The sequence below is a fragment of the Arachis ipaensis genome, chromosome B03, assembly GCF_000816755.2.
Source record: "Arachis ipaensis cultivar K30076 chromosome B03, Araip1.1, whole genome shotgun sequence".
Classification (NCBI taxonomy): domain Eukaryota; kingdom Viridiplantae; phylum Streptophyta; class Magnoliopsida; order Fabales; family Fabaceae; genus Arachis; species Arachis ipaensis.
The window spans coordinates 98789766-98816104 of NC_029787.2; the positions used below are offsets into that span (position 1 = coordinate 98789766).

The window sequence follows — 26339 nt, forward strand, 5'->3', positions numbered from 1 at the left end:
TAGTAAAATCTGATTTATGTTTGTCTTGAAGAACTTATTTACTTTTAACCAAGTAGATAGAAACATCTTAGCATGTATTTGCATTCATATAAATAGGTTGCATTTCATACATTCTACCATTCCTCTTCACTCCCTTATAGCTTCTCTTGAGCTTAGCATGAGGACATGCTAATGTTTAAGTGGGGGGAGGTTTATAAACCACTATTTTATGGTTTATCTTGTACTCAATTGAGTGGATTTTATCAATCTTTCATACACTTATTCATATGATTTGCATGAGTTTACGTTTTCCTTCCTGACTTTGTGCTATGATTGAAAATATGCTTCTTTGGTCTTAATTTTGATATGTTTAATCTTCTCTTATTACCATTCGATGCCTTGATATGTGTGTTAAGTGATTTCAGGGATTATAGGGTAGGAATGGCTTGGAGGATAGAGAGTAAGCATGCAAAAGTGGAAGGAATACAAGAAGTTGAAGAAATTGCTAAGCTGTCCAGCCAGACCCTCTCACACTAAAATAACCATAACTTGAGCTACAGAGGTCTAAATAATGCGGTTTTAGTTGCGTTGGAAAGATAACGTCTGGGGCTTCGCAACGATATATAATTTGCCATAACTACCTCAAATCCAGGCAACGCAAACGCGTGGATCACGCAGACGCATGACCTGGTAAAAGTGCAATCCGCGCAAACGCGTGGACGACACCTCCGCGTCACTTTGCCGCGACCTGTACGTACCAGAAATCGCTGGGGGCAATTTCTGGGCTGTTTTTGACTCGAAAAACACAGATTAGAGGCTATAAAGTGGGGGAATGCATCCATTCATCATACAACATACATTCATACATAGTTTTAGGTTTTAGATGTAGTTTTCTAGAGAGAGAGGCTCTCTCCTCTCTCTTAGGTTTTAGGATTAGAATTCCTCTTAAAGGATTTAGGATTTCAATTTTTTATCAGGTTCAATATTCCTTTTATATTTTTATTTATTCTAATGCTTTTATTCGTATCTGACTTATGTTACCAATTTGGCTTATGAACTCTTTATGTTTAGATTGATTTTCTTTTATTAATGCAACTGAGGTATTTCATATTTATGATTCTTATTTAGCTTTTTATATTCTTGGCTTTAATTGATTAATTGGAGACTCTTGAGTTATCAAACTCATCGTGATTGATAATTATTATTTTTGCTAATTGAATTGGATTCCAATAACTCTAGTCCTTTCTTAGGAATTGACTAGGACTTGAGGATCAAACTAATTAGTCCACTTGACTTTCCTTTGCTTTAGTAAAGGTTAACTAAGTGGGATTAAAACTCAATTCTCATCACCATCGATAAGGATAACTAGGATAGGACTTCCAAATTTTCATACCTTGCCAAAAGTTTTAGTAGTTATTAATTTATTAATTCCTGCAATTTATTTTGCTTGCTCAAACCTTTTCAAAAACCCAAAAATACTGTTTTTCATAACCAATAATAAATCATACTTCCCTGCAATTCCTTGAGAAGACGACCCGAGGTTTGAATACTTCGGTTTATAAATTTTATTGGGTTTGTTACTTGTGACAACCAAATGTTTGTACGAAAGGGATTCTTTACCGGTTTAGAAGCTATACTTGCAACGAGGATTTATTTTTAGAAAATTCTAGATCGCGCAGGAATCTCGATCATCAGGGATCCAAATCAATCAGCAATTTCTAATTTTCAATCAACAGCTGAGTTTGACAACTCAAGTGTCACCAATTACTCAACCAAAGTCAAAAGGAAAAAATCCAAATTATTTATATCATAAATAGAAGAAAACAATCATAAATATGAAATACCTCAAATTACATTTAAACATAAATTCAAATCTAACATGGGAAGGTTCATAAGCCAAATTGGCAACATAAGTAATTAACAAGTAAAAGCATTAAAGTAAATAAAAGTAGAAGAGAAACATAAATTAAAGGAACATTGAACCTGGAACGAAGAAGTAATACTAAAATTAAGAGAAATCCTAAATCCTAAATCCTAAGAGAGAGGAGAGAGCCTCTCTCTAGAAACTATATCTAAAACCTAAAACTGTGAATTATGAATGTTGTGTTCGAATGAATGGATTCCCCCACTATATAGCCTCTAATATGTGTTTTCTAGGTCAAAAATTGGGTCAGAAACAGCCCAGAAATTGCTAAGGGGGTTTTCTGCAATTTTCTACACGTGGTGTCCATCACACGTGCGCGTGTGTCACGCGTGCGCATCGTTTGGAGATTTTCCTTGCCACCGACATTTGTGCTCTACACCAAGCACGCGTCCGCGTCGTCCATGCGTGCGCGTCGCTGCCATTTTCTTCAAAACGCCATTTTTGTGCGTTCCTTCCATTTTTGTGTGTTTCCTTTATGTCCTCTAAGCCATTCCTGCCCTATGAAGCCTGAAGATACTTAACACACATATCACGACATCGAATGGTATTAAAGGATAATTAAAATTAGTAAATTTAAGGTCAAAGAAACATGTTTTCAATCATAGCACAAAATCAGGAAGAAAAATATAAAACCATGCAAATTATATGAATAAGTGAGTAAAGAATTGATAAAACCCCTCAATTTGAGCACAAGATAAATCATAAAATAGTGGTTTATCAGTCAGCAAATGTAAGTTTTCATGAAGGACAAGGAGTAGGTTCACACTTTGATGCTGGCGCAGCTAGCGGAAGGCATTCAGGAAAGAAGCGGAAGCAAAATGATATTCTAGAGAGGATGGTTGAACAAGTGCAATTTTTTACTGCTGAACAAGGAAGGAATGCCCAAGTTCTTGCTGATGCTATATCTGGGGTGAATGAGAAGTTCATGGTCGGTGAGAAGCTTGAACAGCTTGGATTCGATAACGATGATGTGGTGCAAGTTGTGGTAAAGTTTTCTAATAATGCATAGATGGAGAAGGTTTTCAGGGGGTTTGAAGGATTCTCAGAAGAGTTGTTATGTGTGATCCATTCTCAATTAGAATAAGTGGTTGTAGTTAACGATTCTTGTTGAACATAGTTAGGATGATTTAGTTATTTTTATGAATTCAATAACTAGTTAGGATGATTTAGTTATTTTTATGAATTTAGGATGATTTATTTTTATGAATTCAATAACTTATTAGGTGAAATGTCCTAATTCACAAGTTATTATTAGATTCTGACTTTTCAAATTATTGCTTCATAAATTTTCAAGTTAATATTAGATACTGAATTTTCAAACTAATGCTTCATGAATTTATATTGATAAGTTCAATATGCTAAATTCATAGTCTCCTACCATCTATGTTATTAGCAAGTTGTTATTCCCAACTATATTAATGCTTTGTATGAAATTATGGTAATATACCATTTTAGTTGGATCAAATTTTGCAGTTGTTTTGTTTGGAATTAGGTAAAGAATACAAGAATTTTCCAAAACAGCCAATCTAATTTCAAGAATTCAACGTCAACAAACCAGTCAATCTAATTCATTTATATACATGCTTTTACAACATGTTTACAAATACAAACAAATTACACACAAATACTCCTACTACAATTTAAAACCCAACACTATAACTTAATCTGTAGTTCCTTTTGCCTTCAAAAGATTTTGTGATGCATAAGTTATGTATCCACTAGGTTTCTCACTTGTATATCATTAGCTTGCTTGGATTTCTCACTGGTGTGCTCAATGAAGTTTGAATGTCTCGAAATAGATGATAGCGTATGTAGCAGATCTGTAGATGAAATAAATTTAACTTCAATTCTAATCCAAAACAGCTTGAAGTTTGATTGTAGGATTTTAGCAAAAGAGAATACAAAAGCATAATGGTTAAATAGAACACAAGTAAAAGAAATATAGTGTGCATAAAGAGCTTAGATATTTAGTAAATAGAGATCTCACAATGGACTTTTTTATAGCTTCAGCCCTATCATAACAAAGAAACCAAAGAAGGACCGCATAATTAACAATTGAAAGGTTAAAGTAGTGTATGCATAACTAAGCTACTTTATTTTTTTAGTTTTAATATTCAAATGCCATATTGTGCTTTGTATGTTACGTTAAAATTAACACTTAATTATAATGCGCAAAATACATAGCAAAATAAGTAATTGAAACCTGGTTTAACATATGAAAAAAGAATTATAATGTGCATTCACAAAATAAGGGCCATAAAAAGATGAAAACACATGAAACATGGTTTAACAGCAAGCAACTGAAACCTGGCACACCATATACACTAATGCAAGAGCAAGCATCAAAATAGCAAACCAAGAAATGAGAACAAAAATCACAACTTAACCACAAACCCAACCTGCAGTGGTTACTCGAATCATGTATTACGTTAAAGAGCAAACCATGAGTATAACATTTTGTCAGGTTCAAAATTGAGTTGATTAAATTCGACTTCAGCTAACAAAATTGTAATGAAACAAAATTATCTTCTTTTTTAGCTCTCAGTGACATAATTGCAAACATTTGGCAGACTAAAATAATTGCAACCAATAAGCATATCAACTGCAAGCAATTTTGGTTCTTGAAATACAATGAAAAACAGCAAACACATGACTAGGTTATGTGCTCTAAAACTCAATCACCATGTAACAATTTTCTCCTTTTAAATTTCAAACACCACAAACTCAAAATCACTCACTGTGGAAACAACTTTTCAAATCATGACTTTATTCAAAGTTAACAACGATGCTAACTATCTCATATCAGTGTCATCATCGAATCATCAGAAATTTGGTGTCAAAATCATCGTAATCATCAGCTTACATACCTTATTCGGAGGATATCTCCTATTTCCAGCATCAATAGCAACCAATTTGCTCTTATCTAGTATCCCCTGCAACCAACAGAAGAAAGTGAGAGAGAGCAAGAGAGAGAGAGATCGAACGTGAGAGAGAGACAGATGGAGAGAACCATATGCGAAGCAATGGAGAAACGGTGGCAAGGCTTCCCCATCAGCGGCAAACTCGATGCCAAGCAGGAGAGTGACGCGGTGAAATTGGGTGAACTGACGGGAGACATTGAGGATTGCTCAAGGAGGAAGGGGAAATGGTTGTCTAGAGGATTGGATGAGGGTTTTATTTTTGTTTTTTTCTTTTAATTAGTAGGGATAATTTGGTCATTTTATTTATTTTAGTATCTGCATTATATTTTGAACGATATTTTACACCAAACACAATATTGAGACTTATTTTAATTTCTGTCTCTCTGTCTCTGTCTCTCAGTATCTGTCTTTCAGTCTCTGTCTCTCTACCAAACGCTACCTTATATCTCCATTTTTTGGAGGTACTGAAGGGACTAAAATTTTATGTCTCGCGACTAAAATTTTAGTTCTAGTTTTTAGCCACTAAACACAATACTGAGTCCTAATCCCCCAGTCTCAGTCCTAGTCTCTGTTATCAAATGCTACCTAATAGATTTTGTGGACATTGATATTGCAAACGATTTGTTAAGTTTAATAGTAAATGATATTTTCACTATCACTGGAGATTGAAAACTGGCAGTTCCTAAGCCAAATTCTCCCTCATATAACTTGAATCTTATTCGGTCCTTGAGAACTCTTGAATATGAATCTGCAGATTACATTGCTTGGCTCCCACAACTCTTTAGATTATTTAGTTGCAAATCTACGCATGTGGCTTGTCTTAGTTATGATCAATTGAGAATCTATAAAGTTTTAAACTAGGAACATATTAAAAAAGATGAGGTATTTTCTATGGCTAGCCAGCAATAATGCTTTTTTAACTAATCGAAACAGGTGAGAAGACACATATCTATGAATTCATCCTCTGGGATATGTGTGGATAAAGAGAAATTAGTGCTCTATAATCCATATCTTTCGAGATTGTCTAGTAGCAAATAACATTAGATTAGCACTAGCATTAGCAACTTCCTTCAATTATTTTGGGATTTACAACTACTAGAATGGATCAGTTACAATATGAAGGAAGCTACTCGTAACTTCAACGGAGTTTCGTAGCTCTATTCTTTGCTATAACTTGTTGCAACATTTGGTACCAGCATAACATCTGGAGTTTTGAAAGTTTGGACTATATTCCAAATTCATGCCTCCGTCGAAGCTTGAGCCTGGCAAAGGAATATCAGTTCTTATTGATTGAATGTTTGAATAAGAGTAAGGTTCACATGATTGAATTCTCTATTATTCACATAGATGGCATATCCTGGCCTACTGGATCCTTGGATAAAGATCAATATAGATGGATTTATTATTGGCTTAGGATCGGTAACTTGCAGTGGCTTCCTTTGAGATCACCATATGGCATTTTCATCGGTTATTCTTTGGGTTTTTCATTGCTTTTTTACGAGAATATAGCAACATCCAAGGAAAACAAACTCTAGAATAGCTCTAGAGCTTTGCCACAGCTGTTTTCATGACTCTCATGCAACTTTCCCTCTTATAGTAGTGATATAAATTTTGCTAGCAAAAGAGTGCAATGTGACACTTTATCACGTGTTTAGGTAAGGAAATAGCTATGCAAGATGTGTTAGCTAAACTTAGATGCATTTATATTCTTTACTTAGTGCTTATGATTCACTTTTTAGCACTACAAGAAAAAACCCTTGTCGCCATGCTTTTTCTTGAAGCGTGGCCAAAAGGGTCAATAGACACACTTTTATGAAGGTGGCAATTGATTAGTAATTTGGCCACGCTTTAAAGGGATCAATGGCCACACTTTTATGAAGGTGGCAATTGATTAGTAATTTGGCCACGCTTTTTCTTGCCACAGTTCAAAAGCGTGGCCATAGAAAGAGACATGCACACTTTTGAAGCATTGCGAAATGTTTTTGTTACCATCATGTGTTTAAAGAGTGCCCATTTTCTCTAACTCTTTTGGAACCCTTAAAAAGCGTAGCTACAAGGTTCTTAGTAAAAAGAATTAAATTTTCTACCACTTTTTCTCCAAAACAATTTTGTGACTGAAAGTAGAACAAAACCTTTATTCCCCTAACCCTAATTCATGTAGCAGCAGTATGCTCTCCCTCATTTTCTTCATTCGAGCACTCCTCCTCTATCCTTCTCATGCAGACATGCAGGACGAGAATAATGGTGGTGGGTTCGTCGTCGCTCTCATGGTGCCGTTGTGAGTCCCAACCACAACGCTCTTCTCCTTTTCCTCCATCCTTTTCACACAGGAGTAGTGGTTGTTCTTCGCGGCGCTCTCACTCTCTCTCCCAATAACATTCTCTCCTGTAAACCCCTATCCTTCCCTCAGGGGTGACTCTCTCTGGCAAGGCCTCCCTTGGCGCTCACTCTCTCTCCTCAATCGTCACTCCTCCTTCATGGCTCAGCACCCGTCGTGTTGCCGTCTCCCTCTCTGAAGTCGTTGCGCCGCCGTCTCCATTTCCCTCACTCATTGCACCTCCGTTTCCCTCTCTCAACCCTCCTCCTTACTACCCATTAGCGCCAACTATTGCCATGTTCAGTTGATCTGATTATTTGGTTTTGAATTTGATTTTTTTGTTTTGATTTTCTTGGTTCTTCATTTTTTCTGATTTTTTAAACTTCTATTGTTTGTTCTATTCTGATATTTGGTTTAAGGCTTTTTTTCCCCTAAACTTCTTGATATTTGGTTCTATCCTGCTGTAACTATGGTAGTGCTTAATTTGTTGCTATGTGGTGTTGAACTACTACTGCTTTGCTTGTTCTGTTCTGCTAGTTTTTCAACATCAACTATTAGCTGGTTAATTTTTTTCATACTTTAAGCATTTATGGTGTAACGACCCAACTTCTAGCACGTCATGACCAATGCTAGCCACTAGGTGCTACTTCACGGCTTTCCTTAGAGACTCTAGACCTTATATTAAATATATACATATGAGCTTGTAGCGTTAGTCGAGATTGCGTGTTAAATAGATATAACGAAATAGGTAATAGTTAAATAGATAATATCTACATGAAGCATAGAAAACACATAAAATATAATAATATCATATATATATGCCCATAGGCTCATTTAGTACATCATAGTTTGCGTCAAGTTACGTCGTTGCTTATTCATAAAAATATCCACAGATTCCATTATTTATACTAACAGGCCCCGACTCACAAGAGCTACCCTATTTTGGAACCCGTTCTAACTTATCTATATAGATATTTACAAAAGTACCAAGTCCTTTAAAAGTCTACATAGAGCAAGGGCAAAGACTACTACTACTACTACTATTACTGCTGCTGCTCATGGATATCTTGGTAGCTGAGGAAATACTGTGCTGAAGAAAGGAGAGAGTAGACACACCCATGATGTTGCTGCTTGCTTGTCCAAAAATGGAGAACTCAAAGAAGATCACGCTAGTTCCCATCTGCAGAACGACGGAAAGTAAGGGGTGAGAACCTAAGGTTCCCAATAGGGTACTACACGAAAAACCTAAAGGGTTCCACAGCCTAAGTATAAGAATTCGCGTAGTTGTGTTGGTAAGTCATGCAAACAAGTACAAGCACAAGTATGTAGTAGAATAGTAAACAAGCACAAAATACAAGAAATATAGATAAATCATAATCATAGAGAAATGCAGCAACCAAGTATGATGCATGCCTAATCCTATGCAAGCTATGAACTCATGTGTTGGTTGGCTACCCACAATCCCACGTTACCTGGGACTAAGCCCGAATATGGTTTTTCCAACTGCATACATTCTGCATATGTGCCTAATGGCAATTTGCAATCATTGTAGATCTTGACGCCATAGTATGCTAACAGTTGGAGAAACATGTTTCAACATAAAGTAGGCATCCCTACATCTTAACATGGTTCTGGTTCTATCGGAGCAGAAACTCCTCCTCCCTAGATAATTTCTTTAGATGATTCTGGTTCCGTCGGAGCAGATGCTCCTTCTCTCTAGATAATCTCTTAGGATGGTTCTGTTCCATCGAAGTAGATGCTCCTCCTCCCCAAATAATCTCTTAGCACCTTGGGGTTTACAATTTTCTTTTTTCGTGGCACTTTTTAAATAAACTTTTTCTTTAAAGGACTTCTTTGCCATTCTTTTATAAAAACTTGTGCCTGGTCTCTGTTCTTAAAATGTTTCAGCCTTGTCATATTTTATCATTTTGACCCTAGTGTCTTTATATAATTTCAAGTTTGTCCTTTTGCACATAACTTCTCTTTTTACCGTTTTCGTTAGACTTTTAGTGACGCTTTCACCACTAATATTATTACTCTACCATTTTACCCTTATATTCTTCCTAACATATCTTTTTACCTTTCATTAAGTTAATTAATCATTTTTAATTTTGTGCTTTATGCCTAAAAATTTTATTTTTTCCCTAAGCACTCTAGTTTTACCATTTAACATTGTTTAGCGTCAAAATTTTAGCGGATTAATCCTCATAGTTTTCTATGACTAAATTTATCCTAATATTTTTATTAAATTTCAATTTTTATTACTAGGGACCTAAAAGATCAATTTACCCTTTGTTAATTATTTACTTGCTCTAATTACCGCTTTTTACCATTTTACTTGTAACTTTTACTAAAATTTTTATTTAGGCATAAAAATTTATTTTAAATATAATTTTGACCCGAATAGTTTATATAGTTATTATTTTATCCCTAATGACACTAATTTTAGAATTTAACTGTTCTTTTCTTTAAATCACATTTTTAACCCTTTTTTTATCTGAAAATGACCATTACACCCGTTTTATTCTTACCTACTTGTTCTATAGGATTAAAACTATTTTTATAACTCCTTTTTAACTCTTTTTTACCCTACTTTTGTGCTCTTAGTGGTTGAAATTTTTAGAGGTGTAGTTTTTACATTTTTCTCAGCTTTTAGTGACATTTAAGGCTTGAAACTTAAACCCCAAGTGCTTCCATATTTTTTGCTGTTACCATACAAAATCTAGAGGCAAATATATTTCATATCACACATATTTAGCAAGCCAAAATAGAGATAACTCACAGAATTTTCAGATTTGCAAAACAAGAACAAATTTACCACAAGTGGCTCACATGAATACTGAAAACAAGCACAAACATATTCTAACTAATCCTAACCCTTACCTCTAATTTAATTTAGTTACTAGACCTCTCAAACACCAAAAACTTTTCTTACAAAGGCTGGAACACGTTTGGCTATGGTGCAGTTTTTGTTTGGCCAAAAGCGTCGCAAAAAGTGTTAGAATTTGATCACTTTGAGCTTGAATTTGTATAGATCCTTAGGTGTGCTCTATATGGCCTTCAAGAGAGATTTTCTAGACACATAAGAGGGCAAGAATTAATCATGATAATTGCTGAAAAAATAGAAAAGAATAGAGAAGGAACAACAACTCACATTGTTGAATTTTTGGTAAAAACGTGAGAATCAGTTAAAATGGGCAAGGAATTGTGTTTGTATGGCTTGGATTCTTGAAAAATACATGAAAAAAATAGAAGAGCTACTGGAATTAAGGCTAAAATGTAGTGGGGGAAGGTGCAGTATTTTTCTCTTTTTCTCTCAAGAATTTGGTCAAAAAGCTGGTAAAAATGCATAAGTATTTGTAAAATTTGTGAGCAAGGTTCCTTAAAATAAAAATTCAGAGTCTTATAGGAATTTATGATAGTAAAAGGGCTGAAAATTTGTGTTGTCAAGGGATACTTATTAATGAAGAAGGGGATTGAAAACTAAGAAGTTTGGTCAGCATTTGCGTGTCAAGCTTATCCACAATTAACCGCAATTAGTTACAAGGGGTTAAAAAACATAACAGAGAGGGGTGAGAGGCTGAGATAATCTTGGCTCAGAGGCTGAGAGGGAGGGACGAGTTACTTGGATGGCAAGTAAGTGGATTCAGGGTCTTTAGGAGTCGTTTGCATAATACTAGTAAGAAATTCGATTTAGGGTAACTTTTACCGTGTGGTAAAATAATTAATGACTAAGATTTATTCTTAAAGAGATAAATCATGAATAGATGGCTAATATTAATCTTGGAATATAATTACCAAGGTAGAAATTATTTTTACCACTGATTCTGAGTTTTTTGGTTGCTAATTTTTTTTCAGCACACGCAAAACTATCACTAAAAGTGAATTTCCAACTCAAAAAGTCCCTAATGAGAAAAATAAACTAGTGGCAAGTAAGTGTTTACTTTTTTTAAGTCAAATTTGACTTAGAGAAACCCTCATAAAGTCAATTTTGACCTATTAATTACCATTTTCTAATTTATTTTTATTTTTTATTACCATTGGGCCTGCCTCACTAATAATTTTTGGGCCGCGGTTCAAGATTTTTAGAAATAAGTTACAAAATAGCTAAAAAAAGTTAGTTTACCAAAAATTGGATTCTTACACGGTTAGAATTTTGATTCTGTTTAATGTTTGTTGACTCGTATTGATGGTTTGATTTAAATGTTCAAAGTTTCCAATTTTTAGGTTTTATTTTGTCTAATGGTTCATTCTTATGCAAATGTGAAAAGGGAGATATTCTATTTTTGGGTTATATTAGATTTGATATTCTATTTTGTTAGGTATGAGTGTGTATCAAGTATTGTTATGTTGAATATCAAGTATTTTTATGTTGATTATTTCTTTGATCTCATATTGTTTCTTAATGCAGGCATGTGTACAGTATGAGTGTGTATCAAGTATTGTTATGTTGATTGTTTCTTTGATCTCATACTATTTTTTGAGTATGGTATGAGTGTATGCTTAGAGGTTTATAGCCAGGTCAAAGGTAGTTCTTTCCATGGTTGCTTTGTTGTTTTCTTGTGTTATCATTATTATTCTATTTTTTGTTGATCTATTCAAGTTTAATTCTCTGAGTATATTGTGATCTATTCAGGTTCTTGTAGTGTTGTAGTATATATAAGGAGTCTTGTTTGTTATTCATATTTAGAGTTTTAGTTTAGTAGATTGAATATTACATCCTAAGAACTTTTTTTTACAACACTGTTGGATAGGTAGCTGCTGTTACTAGAAAGCATAGGTAGATCTATGCTGATAATGAAATCACAGGTTTTGGTTTATCTTTTAAGGTGAGTATTCTTGTTCTCAATGTTGTCACCAACACTAATTTCTCTACCTTGGAAGATTTCAAGGTCTCTAATTGTTCAATGTTAAGTACTATTACATTATTTCATTTCATTCCTTTCCTTTTGTTAGTTCAATTTTTAGTTTACTGATGGGTGGCAGTCTCAACTTTTTGCCAGAATTAGAGTAAGTTAATTGCTATTTATAATCTTTTTACTTTTTAACTTTTAAAATTGTCTCAGATAATTAACATGAAGGATTGTTGACAATGAAATTTTGACAGTATATTTGGAAAACTATGAACATGTAAATATGAAAATTGAAAAATCTTGGCATTAAGAACTCTTTTCCCTACTTTTCTTTGCAAACTATTATTGTAACTATAATCCCACTTGGTGTTGTTCAGCTGGGAAGTCTAAATAAAGTAAGAGTATAGTCTCTTTTTTATTATTTATTTTTGAAGTAATAGAAAAACAACAAACTAAAAGTAGTAATCATGTTGCATAGCATTTAATTGGACTTTTGCTAATTGTGGGCCCTCTCTAAATAAGGCTAGACGAATTTCATTGTCCACTTGCAGGTATACAGAAGACATGGAACTTGATACGGTGCACACGGTAATATTGACACTAAAGGAAGGGTAGGGTCATGTCCTTTCAAGTTTATACAGTAGACAAAATTTTAATGAAATAAAATCATTTACTATCTATCTACTAGGAGGGCCAAAATAAATTTTATACCATTTGAGCGTTCACTTTTGCTTTAGAGTTATGGTTTTAACTTGATGATAAGCATTTGACAAAGAGCATGATTTGAAGAAAGGTAATTTTTTTAGAGCAACTTAGTTGTAGCGTGGGCAAGAATGTCAAATTCAAAGACATATTCCAAGGACAACGTGAATATTTAGAAGAGCTAAAATAGTAATTGAATCATCAATCAAGCCTAGAAGCGTAGTTCTGTACACCACAAAAGCATAGTCTTGAATCAATTGAAAAAGCTTAATCTTTTAATTTCTCATGTATTTAGTGTCACATGCTTTCTTAATTTTAATTCTAATGCCTATGTATGTTTCATATGTTTTTGTGTGGCAGATGAAAAAGAAGTACAATCTGAAAGATTAAGAAATCAAAGACATTGTCTCCTTTTCTACAATATTTATTAAATCTGCTATCATAGCATATGAATAGCCAATATTTGCTTCATCAGGAAGATAAAATTTCTTTAAGGACTCCTAATTATTATGAATTGTATTTATATAGCGATATTATTGTTAATCAACTGTATCTTAATTGATATTTTTATCCGATGCATTTTATAACTATTTTGGCTATAAGAGATTGCTAAGGCTAATTTGGCTTGAATTCTGCTAATGTAATACTAATTTTTTAATTGATTAATTTTTTTAAATAATATTCACATATTTTTGTCGATATTTTTTATTGTTTTTGGAGCGCATTAGAGTACATGTCAAAGCACATACCAGGATAATTTTTAATTTGATTAAAGCGTGGCAATAGGTTCATATCTAGGTTCGTTTAAGAAAGCATGGTTGTATGTCCCTATCGGCATGCTTTTGAAGCGTAACCAAAACCAAACCAATGGGCACATTTCTAAAAGCGTAGTTGTTTGTCCACTTTTTGGCACGCTTTAAAAGCATAGCTACAAGGTTATACATATGGCCACACTTTTAAGCATGCCAATAGATCGACAAAAGTATGGAGATAGAGTAACCGGTACACTCACAGATGTGACCCTTTCAAAAATGTGCCGATAGCTTAAAAAGCACGATGAGGAGCTATTGCTATGCTTTTTTCCACTTTTTTGCACGCTTTAAAAGCGTGGCAATATATTATTTTTTTTTGTAGTGTAGTGTGATTTCTCTTATATTTTCTATTGATATTAGAGGATATCTTTTTTTATATATAACAATTTATGTCTAGTTTCTAAGTTTCAGTCCCTTTGATTATAAAAGGAAAAAAAAATCATAATAGGATAGGTAATAACAAATTTTCAACTACTTCATGTAGGAATTTGATGGACGGTCAGCTAATTAGAGAGAGATTCTTGTGGGCTTCACTTCTTTAATTTGCATCTTTTTCATCAATTAGAGTAGCATTAGATTAATGCTACCCCCAAGTCACAAAGAGCTCTTTTAATAGTGATTTTATCAATTATTCAAGGAATTAAGAAACTCCCAAGATCTTTCAATTTTTTGGGCAAGTTCTTTTGAATAATTGCACTACATTCCTTGGTAAGGACCATTGTTTCATCTTCTTTCCAATTCCTTTTCTTTGCCATTAACTCCTTCATAAACTTGGCACAAAGATGCATTTTTTCCAAGGCTTCAGCAAAAGAAATATTGATTTGTAATTTTCTAAATACCTCCAAGAACTTAGAGAATTGCTTATCCTTGGTCTCCTTTTGTAGCCTTTGAAGGAATGGAATTCTGGGCTTGTATTCTTGCACTTTTGCCTTCTCTGTTGCTTTCTCTTTTAGAGCTTGAATTGGAGGCGTAGTGGCGTGTTCTTTTTTATGGTTGGCTTCCTCCATGGCTTCTTCAGATTGCTTGTCATTGCATATGACTTCTTTACCCACCACCTTTTCACTTCTCAAATTAATGGCTATGCATTCTTCTTTTGAGTTTGAAATGATATCACTAGAAAAAGTATTTATGGGTCTCTCAGCAGATTGCTTGGCAAGTTGGCCCACTTGTACTTCTAAGTTTCTGATAGAGACTTCTTGATTCTTGAAATTAGCTCTAGTTTCTTGCACAACACTTGAGGTTTGTTGGATAAATGTGGATGTGTGTTGAGAGAGTTTCTCAAGGCATTCTCAAGAGGGGAGGATTTTTTAGGATTTTGGGATGGTTGTGTGGTAGGTGTTTGTTGTTGGTAAAGAGTATTAAAGTTGTTGAAGCTGTTGTTTTTTTAGCCTTGGTTTTTCCACCCAAAGTTAGTGTGGTTCCTTCATCCAAGGTTGTAAGTTTTGGAAAATGGGTCATTGTGTAATGGCCTAGAGAAATTTTCCATGTAGTTCACTTGTTCAACAGAGACTTGGTCATGGTTAAGTAGCTCACAACCTTCACTTTGAAAGACTTCATTTTGATGGTTTCCTCCACTTATGTCACAGGTGATGCCTTGTGTTCCCACTACTGAAAATTACATGTGTCTTAGTTGTTTAGTGAGAGCACTGATATATGTTGGGACATAGCCTTATTATGTGCCAAAATAATGTCTAGTGTGTCCAATTCTATCACTCTTCTCTTCAATGTTTTTTCGGAAGAATACAAGTATTGATTGTCGGCCAATATCTCAATTACTTCTAAGGCTTCTTCAGATGTCTTCATGTGCATGGATCCTCTAGCTGAGGAGTCCAGTAAATTCCTTGAAGCATGAATGATTCCATCATAAAATATTTGGAGTTATACCACTATAACATTTTGGGTCTATGGCCACGGTTTTTTTGGTCACGGTAAAAACCCGTGACCATAGACCCTATATGGTCACGGTTTTTTACCGTGACAAAAAAAAAGCCATGGTTATAATTTTTTAAAAAAGAGACCTATGGTTACAGTTTTTAAAAAAAGGGTGGCCTAAAAGGGTCTATGATCACGGTTTACGAGGGTGATCTAAAGGGGTCTATGGTCACGGTTTTTTGGGGTGACCAAAAAGGGTCTATGGTCACAGTTTTTTAAAAAAAGTGACCTAAAGGGGTCTATGATTACAGTTTTTTGGAGTGACCTAAAGAAGTTTATGGTCACAGTTTTGGGGGGTGACCTTAAATGGTCTATGGTCACGGTTTTTCCAAAAAGGGTGACCTAAAAGGGTCTATGGTCATGGTTTTAGGGATGACCTAAATAGGTCTATGGTCACGGTAAAGTGGTCTTTGGTCATGGTTTTGAGGTGTGGCCTAAAAGGGTCTGTGGTCACGATTTTACAAAAGGGTGACCTAAAAGGGTCTATGGTCATGATTTTGGAGAGCTACTTAAATGTATCTATGGTCACGGTTTTAGGGGATGACTTAAAGTGGTATATGATCATGATTTTTCAAAAAAAAAAGTAACCATAGAGTACCAATGGTCACGGTTTTGGGGAGTGACCATAGAGTACGGTTTTTCAATTTTTTTTAAACCCCTCCCCAAATGGCTTTTTCAATTTTTTTTTTGAAATCCCTCACTCGTCGTTCTTCACTTAGGCGAAAAGGGTGAAGATAACCCTTGGTGCCGAAATTCCCATTCCCTCTCTCCCAGCCACGCACCCTCCTCCCCATCACGCACGGCGCCACCTCTGTTCGTGCTCCAGCCCCTCTCGTCATTTGCTTGAAAATTTAGATTCTCAGCATTTTGTCTGTCTTTTGTTTTGCATTCAATAGTATCTTCAAAGTTACTAGTATTTAATAGCATTTTCTGGCTGAGATGGTTCCTAGAAGCTAAAGTTCATGTCCGTCCATATCTTCAAAGTTAAAATTAAAATCTATGTTTTCTATTAATAATGGCAAGAAGAGAATGTGATAAAAAAAATTTGAGAATCTTAGGGATCTTAAACTTGCAATTACATGTGAAATATGACTCAAAGATGGAACTTTAATCTGAATGTACAATTGAATACTTTAACTTGTATATAAATTACTATCTATGTTGATACTTTCTTTCTTGAATATATACTTTTGATTGTCGCATACAGTTAAGAAGGGAGTTACACAATTAGAGTGATGTAGAAAGTGATGAAGGAAGTGTTGGTAATTTGAACACTGCCACAATTAACTATCTTATATGCATATTATTTATCATATTTTCTTGTAGAGTTTACAAGACATGTTCTGTAGTTGATCTCAACTTGGAGATTCGTGCTCCCAAAAGTACTCAAATGAACCATGATAAGAGATATCCGCCATGCTATGTTCATCATGGGAGGACAATCTGAAGAATTCAGCTTGGCATCCTTTCAAAATAACCGAGGTCAATGGCGTTTTATAGGTATACAATATTTTCAATCATGTGTCATATTATTGTTAAGAATGCTATCGAAGACAAGGTAATTGTTTTGAGAAATTTTGGTAATTTCAGAAGATAATAGATGAAAATGATGAAAAGCTAAAATTGCTAAAAGATAAGCACGGTGAAGTGGTATACAAGGCTGCCATAGATGCATTGATCGAAATAGAAGAATACACTTGCAGTGGAAGGTACACTGTGCCAGAAATTTGGAACTGGAAGGAAGGAAGGAGTGCCACACTGAAAGAAATTATCTAATACATTATCAGGCAATTGAAGACTCACAAGTGCAAAAGGAAGGTCTGATCTTGTAAGTATTTTTAGACTTTGTTCATCTAGTTGTGTTGCAGATGAAATTCTTGCTTGTCCTTTATCCATCATATATGTTACATTATGTTGTGAATAACATAACATGGACCCAACATAACATATATTTGCTAAGGTTTTGGTCTTATTGTCCAACATGTAACTAAGAGCATCCGAAGATATAGATTTATGGAGGAAAAATGTATGAAGTGCCTAGAGAATCATAACAATCTTCATTCCTCGAATGTAGCAGTGATGCATATCCTCTCAAGAAACCATTACTAGCACTAGCAGCACATACTTCAGCAAAATTGCTACATAAGTAGGTGTACAAAATACATGTAGAAAAATATTTACACTCTCTTTTATATACTATATACTATATATAATCTACTATATACTATGTATTTACCATACATAAAGAGAATATAGGAGAAATCTAAATAAAACTTTATTTTCTAAAATACTCTTCCGCAATCATAAAAATAAAAAATGTTATATATCATCTTAACACCATTACTATTATTATACATATTTGATTTATAAAAAGTCAGTTTAATATATGTGTGTGTGTGCGCACGCGCGTGCATGTGTGAGAACCATGATATATATATAGACATATAGTAGTTCACAACTTGGAGTAAAAATGGATTTGCTGTAGAGTAGATAAGAATTTTTCATACTATATACTGTATGTCACATGGACTTTAACATTGCTTCAATAAACCATAACAAAATATAGTGGGGATGATCAAACAAGAAAGCATTTTCAGATGCTAGAACTTTTCTTAGAAAAAGGTCCATAAATTGTATATATGTATTTTTATTTTGTTTTATAAGTTGAAATTAAGTACTGTTCAAATTAGTAGTTAAATTAATAGTGGCTGATTGCTGTTCATGTTAGTTTTACTATTGATTTATTGGCCTTAAACAAATCTACATTATAATTTAGTTTGTTAGAAGAAGGTTGATTGTTCTTGTTGTAAGTAGTATGTACTAGACTACTGTAGTAGTTAATTATGGAATTTTGATGTTGGCACACTACAAAAAAAAAGGTCCATGGTCACGGTGAAAAACCGTGACCATAGCTAGTGAAAAGGGTGACCATAGGTTTATTGTCACAGTTTTTTACCTATGGTCACGGTTTCTCCACCGTGGCCTATTCTGTCGTGGCCATAGATCTATGGTCATGATTTTTTTTATCTATGTTCACGGTTTCTATAGTCATGGTTGTAATGTTAAAATTCTGGCACTTTAGGCCAAGTTTTTTTTACCGTGACCATAGGTTAATCTATGGTCACGCGTAAAAACCGTGATCATAGCCTTATCTATGGTCACGGTTTTTACATGGTTTTTACGGTGACCATAGCCTCTATGGTCACCCTAAAACTGTAACCATGGCCTCTATGGTCAACCCACCTAAAACCGTGATCATAGCCTTATCTATGGTCACGGTGTAGCCTCTATGGTCACCCCTCCTTAAAACCGTGACCATAGCCTTATCTATGGTCACGGTTTTTCACCGTGATCATAGCCTCTATGGTCACTCCTCCTTAAAACCGTGACCATAACCTTATCTATGGTCACGGTTTTTATCCTAACCATAGCCTTATCTATGGTCACCCTATTTTAAAATCGTGACCATAATTTACTCTATCTTTTGAGATTTATTTTTTTAAAGCATATTCAGATCCCAAAATTATGATAATCACAAAATAAGTCTAAAAAGAAGAAATTCAATAAATCTAAATCATAAAATTTATATTATAAACTAGATATGTTTTTAGCCAAACAACACAAATCAAAATATGGTATAATTTATCCATTACATGTAATACCAGGTAAAAGCTCTTAAAAAATTACAAAAGACATCAAAATATTATATTGTGAAAACAAAAATATTCTCTAATATAGTACATATTCTTCTCGTCCTTTGAAAACCAAAAAAAAATTCTTCTCTAATTTGTTCGCTCATCTTGTAATGTTTTTCACCTGAAACCCAAAAAAAAAATTGAACAATTGAACAATTGATTAGAAATTAGTTACAACATGATAAATTACATTAAAAAAACACACAAACACATTAGAGTATTAGACACACAAGATCTGAAAAATCTGAAACAGTTGATCGCTTTGTTTGAGCTTGAAGCTGACAACAGATTCAATGCACGTTTGATTTTTGTAAACTAATTAATTAAGACTATATAAGAACGTTTATATTTGTTAATAAAATATATATCAAGATAGAGATAGTGTTAAATTATACTCAGTTATGCTTACAATAAAAGACCAAGAATTTAATACATGTTCAAGGGAAAACTCAAACACAACTGTTAATGTCGCAGTAACATGTCCACGAGTCCACAGTTTTAACATTTTTCAGATAACTAATCACCTATTAGCTAAGTACAAGTTCAAATTGATTTAAACCTCAACAACTATATAAAATTTGGCGATTATATTCCCTAACGTAAGCCTATTCAACCAGGCCATGCAATTTCTAAGGTGCAGACCTAACTCCCAACGAATAATTGCTTACTTCCCTATACATCGCTCGGATTATTTTCTTTAACACCTAAAAATATAGAAAACTTGCAAATAGAATAAATAATAAAATATATTCAATTTAACCAATTTTCTACTCAGAAGAAAATCGAATATACTTAACAAATACAACACAACCATTGAAGCTAAAGACCTCGAAATCTCTAAAGAGTAAATACCCAAACAGAAGTCAAAAATAAAATTAAATTAAAAATCAGGAAGATATGTTATCATACTATACTTACTGGCGCTTAAGATAGCAAAGAGCACAGTTCGCCCAATACACAGGAACATTGGGGCACAAAGTAATTGCCTTGAATTGCCCAAAATAGAAAAACAAACAATGTAATAATCCCAAGATGTTACAAATTTTTCATTTTTTTGAAAGGAAATATGATTATTGATTAATTAAAGGAAAAGGGTTAGAAAAAGAGAACAGAGAATGATACCTTCACTTTCAGCAAGGTCAGCTACTATCTTGAAGAATTCCAAGCCTTTGGTGAAAGTCTTTACTTTCCGTGTCCTCTTCAGTTTAAAAATGCTATCTTCTTTTACGAAATTCCACTCAGAAACCTAACCAGAAAATGTCAATTTCCAAAACACTTTAAGTTGAAAAAGCTTTATTATGACGATGATGATTATGATTATTACAAATAAACATGTGGCATCAAAATGTGTGCTGCATCCTCGGTCATTGGTTGCAGTTCCTTCAGATTGCATGGCACACACTTCTTATCTCTGAGACCTAACAAAGGGAAAAAAAGTTATATATGACAGCATGAACAATGAGATTACAGAATATAGTGTTTGTTAAAACTTGAGCCTTTCATGAGATATGAACAAATCAGATATCACACAAAACAAAATATCTCAAATCAATTTTCATGACACAAGAAGTTCACAGATAAACATAGGGAATAACGAAAAAAATAGAAAAGAAAAAGTATAAGTGAATTTTTTATCTAAGGAAGCATAGCTACTAGCACTATAACAAATTGTTGATTGAAGGAGATATAACTGAATCAAGCAAAGAGCGAATTATCTTTTCAGAACCCCCAAAAAATTAAAATAAACAACATGTTTTATTTGACTCATTATGAACGGATTCATTGTCAACTTCTTGTTCATCTGTGGTCTGGGGTTTTTTTTGACTCATTATCACTCTTAGGTGAACCTGTAATGGAGAAATAAAGTAATAGCAGTTAAACCATAATCTATTTGCAGTCACCTGAACTATATAACTCAAAATTTATCCCTCAGAAAGAATAATGATCAACAATGACCTTTCCATAACCTTATGTAAAGATACCTCAAAATTTTATATATATTAACAAATAAATATACCTTTATCTTCAAGCTTATCCCAATCTTCATCCCAGTCAACAGCTCCTTCCTGGATACCAGGTTGCCAACCTTAAAAGGAAAAAATTGAGTGACACCAGAGAATATAAGAATAACATAACATGAATGCAATGCAATTAGTTTTTCAAAATAAAAGAGCTTGTTGAAGAGAACACATGGACCTCCTGGCAACCACAAAGCAAGGAGAAATAACAAAGAAAACAAGTAAAAGGGGATAACATGGTAACTATCTATGTATCAATAGGCAAACTATACACTTAGCGAGAGAACAAACACTAAGTGACTTCATTCTACATGAATGGAAACAATCTTTGTAATCTTATTCGATATAGTAGAAGAAAAATGCAACTGCAAGTAACAAATAACCACAATTAAATACCCTTTTATAAAAGAAGAAATCTACATAGTCAAAAGAAAAAAATGCAGTACATAGAGCAGGATAGGACTCCACACACACAAAAGTAGAAAACATTAAAAACAATTTGAACAAGCAAGAAAATCAGTGTAACAAAGCTTCAAACTCCTTCAGCATCTATTAAAGAAGCCCTATATAAAAAAGGTCATATGCTTTACACCAAAAAGGGCCACTATGCTACTTTTAGTTTGTGTCTTGATGATTTAAGAGAAATATATACAAGGTGTGTGTAGCTTATATTGTATAATGTCCCCAGAATATTAGTGGGTTACAAGTTTGCCCTTTTTTTCATAGAATGAATGCATTTATCCATCATTTGACAACAACTACATCAGCAACTATGACAAAGAACCACAATTGTCAATGCATCATTACATTTCATTGGAAATTGATTAATAATAATAATAATAATAATAATAATAATAATAATAATAATAATAATAATAATAATAATAATAATAATAATAATAATAATAATAATAATAATAAAAAAACACGAGAAAACATATTTTTTTATGACATGCGAGAATTTATGAGATTATAGAGTCTGTACATGCATATCAATGACAATAAATTTATAATTGAAAATTAACTATATCATGGTATTTCAATATTTTATAATTGCCTACCTTAATCACGAAGAGAAGACGATTCCAGAGGAGAGATCGAAGAGGAGACGAAGACAGAGGAGAGTCGAAGACACGGCGACACCACGAACTCCAATAAACCTTCGTCAGATGGAGACCTTCGGTGGTGGCGGTGGCCGTTTGTTGGTGATGATGTCAGTGTTACCGATGATTGGTTGTGCTGGTGAGGAAGAGGGATGACGGTTGGATCTGGGTCTTTGAGGCGAAGGACTTGACGTTGAGAGTGGAGAGTGTAACGGCAATTGTTTCTAATGGTAGTGGGGGCAGAGTTCTTCGTGGATGGAACTTTGGGAGGGATAGGTTAGCTAGGGTTCACTTGTATCTTTTCTAAAGAGACAATGGGATTTAGGGGTAATTGGGGATCGATTTTGGGAGTTGGAAGGAATTGAAAATGGAAGAAACGACACCAGAGAGGAGAGTAGAGAAGAGGTGGCGAGGCGGGATGGTAGTGGCGGCTCCTCCCTCTCTCACGCGCGTCTTTCACCCTCGAGCTCGACGGCTCTCTCACGTGCGACATAGATAGCAGCGGCGACGCAGCAACAGAACGCGGCGCAGTCTCCTCTTCTTCGTTGCCGAGCTATCCCCCTTCTCCCCTTGCTTTCTGCTATCTGCTGTTGTTGGTTGTATTTGGGGAGGAGGCCTAAGTTTAGGTTGGGGTTTTAATTTGGGAATTTTTAGGTTAATTAAGGTAGTGTAATTTAAATAAAATTAGGGTTAGGGTTTGAAAATTAGAATTAGGGTTTGGATTAGGATAGTATAAGAATTTAAATAAAATTAAAAAGTAGAATAGTAATTAAAAATTAATTTTTAATTTAAAATTAATAGTATTCAACTTAATTTTTTATTTATAAAATTAGATTTAGAATTTTGATATTTAAAGTAAATCATATTTAAAGTAAATCAAATAAAATTCTCATTAGTTTGCAATTATTAAATTTTTTGAATTTTAAATAGATGAGATATTCACTTTTAAGTCACCCACCAAAACTGTGATCATAGATCCTTTTAGATTACCCTTTCGTAAAACCGTGACCATAGACCTTTTTAAGTCACTCCCCAAAACCATGACCATAGATACCTATAGGTCACCCCAAAAACCATGACCATAGACCCTTTTAGGTCACTCTTCAAAACCGTGACCATAGACCCCTTTAGGTCACCCCCAAAAATTGTGACCACAGACCCTTTTAGATCACCCTCCAAAACCGTGACCATAGACCCTTTTAAGTCACCACCAAAACCGCGACCATAGACTCTTTTAAGTCACCCTTCCGAAAAATCGTGACCATAGACCCTTTTAGGTCACCTCCCAAAACCGTGACCATAGACCCCTTTAGGTCATTCCCCAAAACCGTGACCATAGACCCTTTTAGGCCACCCTTTTAAAAAACCGTAATCATAGACCTTTTTAGGCTACCCCCAAAACCATGACCATAGATACCTTTAGGTCACCCCCCAAAACCGTGACCATAGACCCTTTTAGGTCACCTTCCAAAACCGTGACCATAACATGTTTAGGTCACCCCTGAAAATCGTGACCATAGACCCTTTTAGGTCACCCTTTTTTGAAAAATCTGACCATAGACCCTTTTTGATCACCCCTAAAAACCATGGCCATATACCCCTTTGGCCACCCCCTAAAACCATGGCCATAGACCCTTTTAGGTCACCCTCCAAAACCGTGACCATAGACATATTTAGGTCACCCCCAAAAATCGTGACCATAGACCTTTTTTGTCACCCTTTTTTGAAAAACCGTGACTATAAATCCTTTTTGGTCACCCCTAAAAACTGTTACCATAGACCTCTTTAGGCCACCCCCAAAACCATGACCATAGACCTTTTTAAGCCACCCTTTTTTGAAAATCGTGACCATAGAGGGTCTATGGTCACGATTTTTTACCGTGACCAAAAAAATCGTGACCATAGGCCCAAAATGTTGTAGTGGCATATCTTCTTTAAATAAGAAACTCATTAATATAGACCCAGGTGTTTTAATTTGTCTCCTCTTTATATGATTCATGTTATATATTAATTAATTAATGTTAGTTAATTGCTGATACTGCATTATAAAGTATCCTCGTTAATTTATGTGCGTGATAATTAGAAGTCCATTTTATGTAAGAGGCTAAACCAAAGTATAGACATAGAAGAATACTCTTTGTATAGGCTCTGAACAAGTGAACAAGTTCTATTACATGTATATGTATAGGTTTTGGCTAAGGTTTCCTTTTTATGTGGCTTAAAACCCGTAGCAAATGCTCCTTGCTGTTTGGTGTTTGAACTTGATTTCTCTATTCTAACATGTTTATTTATTTTGCTAGCAGGAGGATATGATATGAAGAAAATATTTTTCATAGCAATATGAGATGGGGTGGGTAATAAACCCCATTTTTAGGGTTTATCCTATGCTTAATCTAGTGGATTTTACCCATTACTTTCACACTTATTCATACAATTCGCATGTTTTACAATTTCCTTCCTGATTTTGTGCTATGATTGAAAACATGTTTCTTTGGCCTTAAATTTCCTATGTTTAATCCTCTCTTATAACCATTCAATTCTGTGATATGTGTGTTAAGTGATTTCAGGGTTTATAAGGTAGGAATGGCTTAGAGGATGGAAAGGAAGCATGTAAAAGTAGAAGGAATACAAGAAACTGAAGGAACTGCTAAAGCTGTCCAGCCTGACCTCCTGGTACTAAATTGACCATAACTTGAGCTATAGAGGTCCAAATGATGCGGTTCTAGTTGAGTTGGAAAGCTAACATCTGGGGCTTCGCAACGATATATAATTTGTCATAGCTTCCTGATAAACCACTATTTTATGATTTATATTATGCTTAATTGAATGGTTTTATCAAGTCTTTACCCACTTATTCATATGATTAGCATGATATTACAATTCTTTCCCAAAATTGTTCCATGGTTGAAAACTTGCTTCCTAGAGATCTTTTAACTATACATTTTAACTCTCCTTCATCCCATTTGATGCCGTGATCCGTGTGTTAAGTGTTTCAGGCTTCATAGGGAAGGAATGGCTTAGAGAGTGGAGAGGAAGCTTGCAAAAATGGAAGGAACACAAGAAACCAAGGAGATAACCAGCGAACAATGACGCGAGCGCATGGTCCACGCCAGCGCATGAAAAGAAGAAATCGCAACGACGTGAACGCGTGCCTGACGCAAATGCGTGGATTGAAGTCTGCACGAATGACACAAACGCGTGACAAGGAAAATCGCTGAATGACGCGAACGCGTGGACGACGCACACGCGTGACCTGTGCGATCTGCAAAAATAACAGAATACGCTGGGAGTGATTTCGGGCCGCGTTTTGACCCAATTTTCGGCCCAGAAGCAAAGACTAAAGCTAGGGAACATGCAGAGACTCAAAGAAGGCATCCACACACATTCAGATTCATCACATTAGGATTACTTTAGTTTTAGATCTGAATCTAGATTAGTGTTATATTGGTAGTTTATGCTTTTGCTTTGGATTGTGGATATTGAAGTGCCATTACCTCCGTGAAGATACTACTTTAGTTTGTTTCCTTATTCTTTACTCTTTTCAGTTGATTATTGACTCTATTCAAATAAGTATGTTACATTTTGAGTTTATTAATATATAGAGTTATTTTTATTTTTAATTAATTTTAATTCTCTATTTAATTTTATTTAATTATGTCTTCTTATATTTTTACGATTATTAATTTCATGTCAATGGAGTAGATCCTCTACTTGATATGGGGGTTGATTAAGAGGAGACACTTGAGTTGGAATGCTCAAGTGCCTAGTTAAATTGGACATTGTTGGCTAATTTTGTATCTGCTAACGCTGGACCTTCCCGAGGGAGAGGACTAGGATTTGCGGGTAAGAGTTAGTTCAATCACTATACTTTCCTTTATTCAGTAAGGGTTAACCAAGTGAGAACAACAACCTCTTTATACTATACTTGAGAAGATTCCAACAAGGATAGGACTTCCATTTAATTATTCCCCCAGTCAAGGCCTTTTATTTGGAATATCAATAATTATTCTTAGTTTATTTTTATTGATTTAATTCACAATTATTTTAATTACTCATTAGCAAAACTCAAACTTCTTGGAATTC

General features: G+C 34.5%; 3 long non-coding RNA genes across 7 annotated transcripts; 2 read left to right on the plus strand and 1 right to left on the minus strand.

Moving 5' to 3' along the window:
- Positions 11320-12921, plus strand: LOC110269762. Its single transcript, XR_002358523.1, has 3 exons — positions 11320-11970; positions 12098-12151; positions 12546-12921. It is a non-coding gene; the product is annotated as an uncharacterized LOC110269762 (long non-coding RNA).
- Positions 16140-24864, plus strand: LOC110270254. Of its 2 annotated transcripts, none has more exons than XR_002359572.1 (3): positions 16140-16940; positions 17031-17268; positions 24815-24864. It is a non-coding gene; the product is annotated as an uncharacterized LOC110270254 (long non-coding RNA). The 2 variants fall into 2 exon arrangements; XR_002359571.1 differs by lacking the exon at positions 24815-24864 and adding an exon at positions 24557-24630.
- On the minus strand, positions 19045-22901 carry LOC107630749. 4 transcript variants are annotated; one of them, XR_002359570.1, is made up of 7 exons: positions 22215-22900; positions 21153-21221; positions 20827-20982; positions 20460-20553; positions 20258-20381; positions 20054-20121; positions 19045-19256 (listed from the first exon to the last, which is right to left on the minus strand). It is a non-coding gene; the product is annotated as an uncharacterized LOC107630749 (long non-coding RNA). The 4 variants fall into 4 exon arrangements; XR_001618381.2 differs by having other exon boundaries at positions 20460-20982; positions 22215-22901; XR_002359569.1 differs by lacking the exon at positions 20827-20982 and having other exon boundaries at positions 22215-22898.